General features: G+C 40.3%; 1 pseudogene; it reads left to right on the top strand.

The window, feature by feature from the left end:
• Window positions 1–8,396: 8,396 nt before the first annotated feature.
• On the top strand, window positions 8,397–8,936 carry LOC109910700 (annotated as a pseudogene).
• The last annotated feature ends 2,702 nt before the right edge of the window (window positions 8,937–11,638 follow it).

Here is an 11,638-nt window from a genome sequence, read left to right as displayed (position 1 = left end):
ATCTGTGTGGAGTTTGCACAATCGCCCTGTGTCTGCATGGGTTTCCTCCAGGTGGTCCGGTTTCCTCCCACAGTCCAAAGATGTGCAGGTTAGGTGGATTGGCTATGCTAAATTGCCCATAGTGTCCAGGGATGTGCAGGCTAAGTGGATTAGCCATAAGAAATGCAGGGTTCCAGGGATAGGGTAGAAACATGCGTCTGGGTGGGATGCTCTTTTGATGGTAGGTGCGGACTCGACAGGCAGAAAGTCTGTTTCCACAATGTAGAAGTTCTATGACCTAAGTAGGTGTGTGTGTAATGGCAAGAAACTCATAGTGGAATAATTGATGCTAAAGTGTACTGCAACAGTTTATAAAGAGACATTAAAAAACTTGAGGAAATGAGCATAAAAAGGTAAACAATGTTTAACATACATAGGTATAATCCTTGGCATTCCGATGGGAAGGATCTTACTGGATGTTTCAGGTCATGATGGGACAATGGAATAATGAGGATTGTTAGTGTTAAAGATGCATCAATCTAACAAGTTGCATCATAGGTTACCATGATCACAAGAAAAGCAAACCAAGGACAAGGCTTTGTTTCTGAATTAATGAACTTGAAGTAGGCTGATCATACTAAACATAAGGCAATCTTAGTTAGACCACAATTTCAGCACCACATCTGATGATCACCGCATAGCATCAAGATGATGGAAGCACTGGAAAGGGTGTGGAGAAGATTTACAATTGATACCTACATGTTTATTTTTACAGGTTATTGAAAGGATGGCATGGTGGCTAAGTGGTCAGCACTGGTGCCCCACAATGCCGGGAACCTAGGTTTGCTGTCACCCTCATGCAACAGTGTGAGTTTGTACATTCTCCCCGTGTCTGCATGGGTTTGCTCACAATGCTCCGGTTTCCTCCCACAGTCTGAAGATGTGCAGGCTAGGTGGATTGGCCATGCTAAATTGCCCATAGTGTTCAGGGATGTGTAGATAAGGTGAGTTATAGGGGGATGGATCTGGGTGGGACGCTTTGAGGGTCAGTGTAGACTTGTTGGGTCAAAGCGCCTGTTTCCACACTGTAGGGATTCTGTGATTCTATGATAGATCACTGTTCTCTTAAAAATTGCACTAAAGGATAATGTAATAGAGATTTTTAGAATTAAGAAATATTTCAATGAAATAGCTAAGTAGGGATTTATATATTCCCCTGAAGAAGATCACATTAGAGGCCATCAAAAGAAGGTGAATGTTGATGTCCAACAGGGAATGCTCAAGAAACATTTTCATCCAAACAAAGTGATAAGAAAATTGACACCACTACCACATGGAATGTTTGAAGTAAATATTATAAATGTATTTATATGACGATAGATGCAGGAAATGTTACGATGATGGATTGAAATTAACATAGATGGGATGAAGTTTTTGAGGAACAATTATGCAGGCAAAGATTAGTTGAGCCAAATGATACTTTGCTGTGATTTACATCATGTGTAAAATATGGCTTAGGCCAAGAAAATAATTCTCATACTTTACATAATAATTATCACTTAATATCAATATTCCAATTTTCAATTTGAATTAATACATCAATCACTTCAAATGGTCATGGCATATTTATTTTAAATAGTCACAGAAAGATCACTTAAACATGTAAACAGAGGTTTAGTTTTGAAAACAAAACACTGGATATATTATCCAAACTAGAAACAGTGCATATTATTTAAAATTATATAGCAGTGGTCATTTAAAATCATTGTCATAGATTACCACATATAAATATTTTCTCTTGTGTTCACATTATACATCACCTATTTGTCAAATTAATTATTTTACTTGGAAACAGCTAAGAAGCTTGTCGCTGATTTCAAACTACTGATGTTAATATCTTCTTGATATTTGAGATTTGATATTCTTTGTCTGCATAACTGTGAGTGAATGTCACTGACACTTTTGAATAGTGCACAGGCGCCAGGGCTGACACATTAATACTATCTGATCCAGTAATACCTACCTCCAATAAATAAATTTAAAACATCCATTCATTGCTCATGAGGATGCATCAGAAGACAGGTTATTTTCAGTGGTTGAAGGATCAGTAACCACAGGGCACAAACAGGCACCAAAAGAAACACAAAAGAAGCCAATCCTTGAATGCAGTGCAGCTTAATAGGGTAGTTAAGAAGGCATAGAGACACTTTCCTTGATGAGTCATGGCATGTGTTCGTTTGGAGCTGTACAAAACTTTGGCTAGGCCACAGCTGAAGTATTGTGTGCAATTTAGTTCATCACACTGCAGAAAGGCAGTGATTTCACTGGATGGGGTGTGGAGGAGATTCATCAAGATGTTGCCTGAGATGGAGCAGTTTAGCAATGAAGATGTGCTAGATAAGCTTGGGTTGTTTTCTTTACAGCAGAGAAGACTTGGAAGGGACCTCATTGAGGTGTCTGAAATTATGAGGAGCATTAATAGGGTGGATAGTAAGCAGCTGTTCCTCTCAATAGGGTTGAAAGATCAATAGCATGCTGCATAACTTTCACAGTTATGTGAAAGATATAAAGTTTACATGGGATTTGATTAAAAAAAGGGTTTTTTTAATCACCCAGAGGGTGCTGGGAATCTGGAGTGCAGTGCCTGGGAGGGTGTTCAGGCAGAAATCTCACAACCTTTTAAAAAGTACTGGGATGAGCACTTAAAGCATCACCACACTCAGCTATGGGCCAAGTGTTGGAAAGTGGGATTAGTGTAAAGTAATATAAATTTGGTGATATTGGCTCGATGGGCTGAAGGGCTGCTTCTATACTGTGTGATGGGTTTATTCTATTTTCTTTTCACAACAAGCTTACCATATTTTAAATGCACTTCTTGTTTTGTTGATAGATTTAGATTCAGTTGTGAATCTAAATCTATAAGTAATTGAACATGGAACAATTGCTAGAATGGGAGGATGTTCTGTGAGAACTTAAGGCTCATTGAACAGATCTTTGAAATAGCCAGCACAGAATTGTTTGACCAAATATCCTCCTACTGTGCTGGATTATTCCAAGATACTCAACCAAAAGGTAAAAACCATTAATTTATCCCACCTTTTTTTCAAGATGGTGGCAGTTAAATCGGCAACATTAGGGCTCCTCAGCTCAGGCTCATCAGTCTGTCTGCTTTCTTCTCTTCCTTTTCTTCCTCTTTTTTAGATACAATTTTAAAGTGTTTTATTTTTCCTGATAAGAAAACTTACCTTGGCGCAGCCAAGAGCCAGAGCAAAGCAGGCTGGAGGCCTGGAGTGGTGCAGAGCTGCTGAGAGCTGGAACAGAGTGGGCTGGAGGCCTGGAGTGGCTGTGAGCTAGAATGGAGTGCGCTGGAGGCCTGGAGTGGCTGTGATCTAGAGCGGAGTGGGCTGGAAGCCTGGAGTGGCTGAGAGCTGGAACAGAGTGGGCTGGAGGCCTGGAGTGGCTGAGAGCTGGAACGGAGTGGGCTGGAGGCCTGGAGTAGCTGAGAGCCAGAGCGGAGTGGGCTGGAGGCCTGGAGAGGCTGAGAGCTGGAACGGAGTGGGCTGGAGGCCTGGAGTAGCTGAGAGCTAGAACAGAGTGGGCTGGAGGCCTGGAGTGGCTGAGAGCTGGAACAGAGTGGGCTGGAGGCCTGGAGTGGCTGAGAGCTAGAACGGAGTGGGCTGGAGGCCTGGAGTGGCTGTGAGCTAGAATGGAGTGGGCTGGAGGCCTGGAGTGGCTGAGAGCTGGAACAGAGTGGGCTGGAGGCCTGGAGTGGCTGTGAGCTAGAATGGAGTGAGCTGGAACGGAGTGGGCTGGAGGCCTGGAGTAGCTGAGAGCCAGAGCGGAGTGGGCTGGAGGCCTGGAGTGACTGAGAGCTGGAACGGAGTTGGCTGGAGGTCTGGAGTGCAGTGGGGGTTGTAGTTCAACTGGGGTCTGGCATGGGCAGTCAGCAGCTTGCAAGGCCGGTCAGAGCACTTCGGAAGCCACTTCACTGAGATACTGCAATATAATGTTTATCTGTAATTTGTTTCTCTGAGTGTAATGTTTATACTTTTAACCATGTCTTATTTCAAACTTATACTATGAATCACTGTAAGGTAATACAAATTATTTTCTTGTTATTCCTTATTATTTTCTTGTTATATAATTATTCCTCTTTTTGTATCTAAGATTTATACCTAGGTACTTTGTACTTAAGATGGTGCCATGAGAGGCTGTGTTGTAAATCTTTCACTGTACTGCTGTACTTCTGTACTTGACTACACATGACAATATATTCTATTCTATTCTATGCTGGTCTAAAGCAAACTAGTTAACAAACTTAAATTCAAACTGCGCAGACACTATCAAATTGGCTGGAAGACAGAATGTAGAAAACTGTAGAGACTGGCTCATGTTAAGTCTAGGCCATGGTTATGCAGCGGTATGCTCTCAACACCGATGTCATAAGTCGAAAATTTTCTCAAGCATTATTGACGTGAGGTTGCTGTACAGCGTACCTGAGGACAAACAAAGGAAGCATTCAGGGCAGAGAAGCAGCCACCGCCCATAGTTTGGTAACGTCGGCATGTCCTATACTGATTCAATTTGAACAAGTGAAATTTAAACCAATGCATTTTGTGAGAAAGAATGAGGTGAGATAACAAAACCGAAGGGAAATAAGCAAGAAAAACATTGACCAAAGTTTCCATTAGTTGCTGAACTACTTAGATGTCGATGGGAGCTAGTGGGGCGACAGGGAAAGAGGATAACTTGAGGGACTCAATGTGCCTTGATCCAATTTGATAAAAATACTGATATGTCCAGTTCAAGAATTTTCTTGATTTACTTTTTTTCTGCTATTTCTTCCCATTTCTGGTATCTTACTCACCATTTTATGTTGCAGACTGTCTCTCAACTACTGATCCCGCTCATTGAGGAATCTGTGCAGAACAGAAAGTTGCTGTACAACACGGTCGAAATGATTACAACCCCTTCCCCCGAGTATTGAGGGAGTGCTGCAACATGTTAACATTACCCACCGCCATTTGACTTCGAATATTCTCGAATCTGGGGTTTCTAAAACACACCTAAGTTTGCCTACATGAAACAATGTTGTTGAAACAGCGACACTTATTTTCTCTCTCTCAGGTTGGAATCGTTCACGACAGTGAGCAATATTGAAGTTACTGCGCGGCCAATTATTACTAAAGTTTGAATGCTAACGCTTTACATAAACTCTAAAGAAATCTAGAATGGAGCAGCACAGAAGAACACCATTTATGCCATCATGTCCGTGACAGCTCTTTGAAAAAAAAACTAAATACTTGGTCCAATTCCCCTTTTTTAGCAGAGCCCAACACTTCCCCTTTTCAGACACACAAACCTCTGTCAAAACCAAACTCCCAGTTCTATCTGGATTTGATCCTGGGCACGTGGGTTGAGGAAATTTCAGCAACAACAATATAGCACATTCTACAGTCTGGAATTCCCTACTGAAAATGTCATGGAGTCTTGAAGAAGTGAATATTTCAAAATTGCGAATGATGAGCGTACCAAAAAGTATGGAACTAAAACAGGTAAGTAAAATTGAGGCACAGATCTTCCATGATCTAATAACGTGGCAGGGCAGACTTGAATGTTCGGTAAAAGCATTACAATCATTTTCATTGAAATTTGTGCGACCTAATTCAAAGGAACTTTAGAAACTGCAGAAAAATAAGCGAAAGGAAAATAGTTGGAAATGCAGTTCGGATCAGCTAGTAATTGGTTTATAGCGGTGTTGGCAGGATGTAAAAAAAGCCTTCTGACACGCCAGATCATACGATATTCTGCCAAGCAGTAACAGGTTTATTTTCAACTCTTGTTCTGCTAAATCTCAAATGCTAGCCCTATGCTAATCTGTTTAAACTGCGCCTCCAGCAAAACGATTGGTAATATTGGCGTACCATCTGGAAAGGAGAGAACAGAGATGCGAAGGTGCAGCGGGGAGGGGAAGAAAGGATGATTTTCACGGGTATTTCGAATGGCCATCATTGAGGCAAAGGTTGGCTGGCTATATCAATGGTTCGGTTAAAGATCAGAGGTAAAGTGAATGAAAGATGGCAAACTCGTGAAAGTTAGAAGGAGAATAGCTGAAATCTCCATACCTAGTTGGAACCGCTAGGACAGAAGCGCAGGTTGGGAGGTCTAGTTACGGCATAGATGTACTGTGTCTATAATTGGTGTTCTAATTTTGATAAATTCGTTGAACCCACAATCCTCAAGATTTTGTCCATCCCTAGGACCTGGCGTAACGTAAGGCCACCTAATTTACATTATTCTAAGCAAAATGCATGCGGAGTGCATGACTCGCGCCAGTGGCGATGGGTGTGTTCTGAGATCCAGACTGGAATGTTGATTTAAAAGAGACCATAAGCAATTTCTAGCCTCCATATTTGCATTGCAAGTTGTGGACACTACTCCTGCTTGTTTCAGAACTGTAGGACATGTAATCGATACTGGCAAATTGCTGCTTTTGCATCATTAATACGATGTGGAGTTAATAGCTGTATTCTCCCTCTGAGAACCAGGGCATAATTGTTACATTGGTGACATTTATTCATCTTTCTGATGACCCTGTTCGCAAAACATAACTAGATCTTATGTACTTTTTCTTTTAATTAATGAACCCAACCCAGGTACATCTATCGTCTAACAATCTGTGAGATCATATTTTCGTTCCTGCTGTGCTTTGCTCTGGCGAGTAGAGTCATGCAGTCATACAGCCACGGAAACAGATCTTTCAATTCAACCAGTCCATGCTGACTAAACTAGTCTCACCTGCCTGCGCTTGGCCCATATCACTGCAAAGTTTTCTTTTTAAATTACTATTGATGTACTTATCCAAATGTTTTAAAACGTTGAAACTGCACCTGCATCTACCAATTCCTCTGGAATACATTAAAAATACTGACTCAACATTATATATCAGAAGTTAACATTTCTCACTCGTCATCTTCTACTCCATGCCATTGTCTTATATCACTGTCCCTTTCTTCTACCACTCTTAATCTGCCCTCATTGTCGCCTTTCTTTCTCATTCGCCTTCCGCCCCCATATGCCTTATTCCATTATCTATTGTTCCCTTTCTTTCCTTGCTGTGAATTTCCTTTCCAATACCCGGAATCAAGCAGACGTCTATGTATTCTTTCTGACACTTTAATAGGTGTAAAGTTAGCTGGACGAGGGTATGGAGATTACTTTTTACAGCACCAGCTTCGATGAAGATTGTGCTATGACAAATCTTGTGTTGCAATTTAGAGTTTTGCTTTCTAATCTCAGTATCATTCAAAAAGCCCTCACATTTGTATAAAATATCTAAGATACATAATCAGAGAACTGATTGGTGGAATTGAAATTGCTTTAGGCCTTCAGTAGTATTACCGTGGCTCAGTGGTGAAATTTACACGTTAACCAAGCTTGTTTCGAGGTGAGTTAACGGAAGTGGCATCAGTTCTTTTTTAAAGATCTGTTGCAGGGTTGATCAGCAGCAGGGAAATTCAGCGTCCACTGATATAGAAAAGCACAGCTACTGTTCCTCATAGTACTCATTGCAAGATGTACTGGCTATAACTCTTAGTCACGCGCTCTAAAACCTCGCTCGCTGGCATGTCTCCTCTTGAACTGATATCGCAGCAAAAATGACAATATCGACACCTGTTTTGAAATATATGACATAAAGTGTTGCAGTCTTGGCTATCTCCCATCCTCCTGTCGTTGAAGCTGCGAATCTCAGCTCCACCTCTGCATCGGACAGAGAGCTTGTTGGATAGAACCTTGTTTTTTCTTTATGTCGCGCGAATGGTTCTCACTGGTGCATCTGTTATTCTGAAACCCATCACTGGGTGACCCTGACTTTTTTTGTGTGTTTAAGTGAATTCCGACGTTGATATGTGAAATCAAACTTAACAGAAGGGGTAAAAGTATCACATATTTAACAATTGCGTATTTGCAGGGCTCATAGATGATACAAACCAAGCTGGTTTAGGCCGTGAAACTAACCTAACCAACCATTTTTGTTTTCATTCAGGTTGACACCAGTAATTAACTAATAAGTTATAATTAATTTAAGGCCGTGCATTATGTGACTTTTTTTATTAAACAAAAGACCTTGAAGTTTACAAATTTACAAGACCCGATCTCTTTGTTTGTTCTAGATAACAAGGTATGGAGCTGGATGAACACAACAGGCCAGGTAGCATCAGAGGAACAGGAAAGCTGACGTTTCGGGTCGGGACCCTTCTTCAGAAATCTCTTTGTTTGTTCTTGTCGGTCGAAATTCAATTAAGGATCTGAAATCAATTTTTCCTAATCGTTTGGATTTTGCTTTTATTTGCAACATTCATGTCTGGTCAGCGCCAGTGATACATCAGAGTTGATGGACGGAAAGTGGAACAAAGATGAATGAACCTCTCAGTAACCTAGCGGGCTTGTTTGACACTGAAAGAGGGAACGCGCACCAAACGGTTGAAGTGATTTTCATTGGGATTGTAACAGGATCACTAAGCTTAGTGACCATTACTAGAAACGTTCTGATCATACCTTTTATTGACGTCAACTGAGAATTAAAAACTAGTAACAATTATTTTATATTCAACTTGGCTTGTGCTGATTTGATTGTTAGTGTATCCTGCATGAATCAAAATGGATAGGAAACTGGATATTAGCTGCTGGTCCAGTGGCATTCGAGTTATAGTTTAGGGTAGATCATTTTGTCAGCAATGCCTGGCAATGAACCTCCCTATGATTAGCTTGACAAGGCCCCTGAGCCACCTCGTGAGGAGAACATCGAAGGTGACAGGGTTGGTAACCCCATCTGCTTGGATGTTGCCATTTATTGTGTGCACTTCTCCCATCTCCTCTGGCAGTTCATTGTAGGTGTGCAAACAGTTAGAAACGACAAATGCTATGTTCAGTTCCTAACAGGTCCCTACCGTTAATTTTGACACACTTGTAGATACAGTCTATTCCCCGATTTCATGGTGATTTTGTATGGGCACATATCTCTTGCTCGCGACAGTCGAATAAAGAAGAATAAAACACAGCCTGAATCAAACAAGGAAACCGTTTGTCACAGTCAATGAAATTAGGTAATAACAAAACAGATAATGTTTCTGATAGTTTTCCAAACAGCAAAAGGCAAAATGATGAAACAAATGGTGAAAAGTCAAGTATTACTGTAGCCAAGTAGAAAATGAGGAGTTTTCTGTTCAAACAGGTTCCTTTCATGTGATCCAAGAAAAAAGAATGAGGGAGTAGCGATGTGTTATGGACCAGAGAAAATCACCTCAAAATATATTTATAAGATAGCCTAGATCCTAACATTTTCTTATTTCCATTGGTCAAGATAATCGACTTTAAGCAAAACATACTTTATTTTGACACCACAGTTAAAATACAGACAAAATAAAAGAATTAGCATAAGTGTAACTCTATTGAAATGCTTAACAAAATAACAGTTATATTAACTACTACTAATTAACTTCCAATATATTAATGGCACATAAACACACCCTTCACAAAGACAAAGTCATTGAAATAGATTGTCTTACATGCAACTCCAGCAGCAGGAAGATTCAGCCCAGTGATTCTGTTTTGAGCTATTTTCAATGCCAGTATTTTCACACTTAAATACATGAGCCAAAGTTGTACACAGCACTTCGGGTGCGGACATGAAAACTCTGTACAATTGCAACAAGACATCCCAATGTTTAAACACTAAACACCCATGAAAATTCTGTTTGTCTTATTAATTAATTGTTACATCTGCATTTGTATTTAGTGTGTGTTTTATACATTTTGTCTCTTTTCATTTAAGTGGGATGAAACTGTAACTTTAAGAGATGTGTTCTGTCCTGTTTCATTTACAGAGGGGTATCATTACAATGGTGACAAATGTCTCTTTCAGATAGGCAATAGCTCAACAGCTTTGAGTTTGCCCCAAGAATATTTTTAAAAGAATCATGAATGGGCGGGGTCAGACTCACACAGACTGAAAAGGGATTTTTGTTTTGCTTTCAGTTAGTTGGTGGCTTTTGCTGGTAGATTTTGTTTTCTCTATACTGGACCAGTGACAGCCAAAACGTGACAATAATAACTGTGTCGCTGAATTACTTTTGCTTAGGGTGCGTTTATGGGATGCTGCTTATATTGGAACAGTTGATGATTAGTGGTTAAATGATCTAGTTAAGCATTTCATTAAAGTTATTCCTTTTCTTTTCCCTTTTTTGTTATATTTTAACTGTGCTGTAAGAATAAAGCCTGTTTTGATTAAAACTCAGTGGTGGATCAATCAAATCACATCTGGAACATAAGCTTTATACTTCCCTTTTTAAAAAGTATAAAAGTTAGCTTCTAGGCTGTCTCCATAAATATATTTTGTTGGGGACAGGGGATACTTTGGTCCATCACAAATATAATAGCCTGCCTTTTGATTCTTCCTATGGCTACATCATAATTTCCTTTAGAAAACCCCATCTGGCAAATTTTTGTCCATTCACTCAACCTAGCAAAATCCCCTGATAGATTCCTGATGTCCACTTCATGATATGCTGCTCCATCTATTTTTGCATCATCAGCAAATTTGAATACCTCATACCTGTCCTTCCTCCAAATCATTAATATAGAGTAAATAATTGAGGCGCAAAGACTCACTCTTGTGCCGTTCAATTAATTATATCTTTCCAACCTGTAAAAGACCCATAGATCCCAACTCTTGGTCTTCTGTGCGGTAATTCATCCATGCAATACATTATCCCAATTTCATACATTATCCCAATATAATGCGTTGTTCTGGTTCTCCCTCCAAGGACGCTGCCAGATCTGCAGAATTTCTTCAGCATTTTTTGAGGTTGTTTCACATTTCCAACATTTGTAGTATTTCTGATATAATCATTAAGATAATAATCCAGCCACAGATTCTTGGTTAAAAAAAAAATACTGTGTTGGGGCTGTGCAAGAGTTTGTTTCTCTGTTCAGAAACTTAACTCTCACATTTCACATACATGAGACAATTCCTACAGTGTGGAAGCAAGTCGTTCAGCCTCTTAGGTCCCCACCAAATCTCTGAATAGTATCTCACCCAGATCCACCCATTTACCCTATCCCACAGCTAATCCACCTAGCCAGCACATTCTGGGTACTACGGAAAATTTAGAATGGCCAATGCACTGAATCGGTTTATCTTTGGACTGTGGGAGGAAACTCATCTAGACAAGGGAAGACCATACAAACTCCACACAGCCACCCAAGGCTGATTAAACCTGGCTCCCTGGCACTGTCAGACAGCCGTGTTAACCACTGAGCCACCATGCCACCCATAGCCATCACATTAGGCAAATGCCAGTGTACGTTCAAGCACAGCCTTGAAGAAATGGTCCAGAGAAATTACATCTGGTGTAAGCTTTAAACAGACAGTGTTCTAATCAAAAACCAATTGTGTTGGCCCAAGCAGGAATCACTTTACATAGCACAATCCAAATAAGGAAAGTAGTATGAAGAAAATACTTCAACAATGACCAGGAGCTGTACTCAGGTAGCAGATTGACCAGTTACCTTGAAATCATACAAGAAAATCAGATGATGGTTAGTTTGTCTTAGACAACCCTTGGTTCATGGGCCTTCTAAGTAACTAGTGGTATTA

The sequence above is a fragment of the Rhincodon typus genome, chromosome 35 (genome assembly GCF_021869965.1).
Source record: "Rhincodon typus isolate 14 chromosome 35, sRhiTyp1.1, whole genome shotgun sequence".
Taxonomy (NCBI): domain Eukaryota; kingdom Metazoa; phylum Chordata; class Chondrichthyes; order Orectolobiformes; family Rhincodontidae; genus Rhincodon; species Rhincodon typus.
Note: the sequence above shows the minus strand (reverse complement) of the source record. Positions and strands in the feature narration are given on the sequence as shown.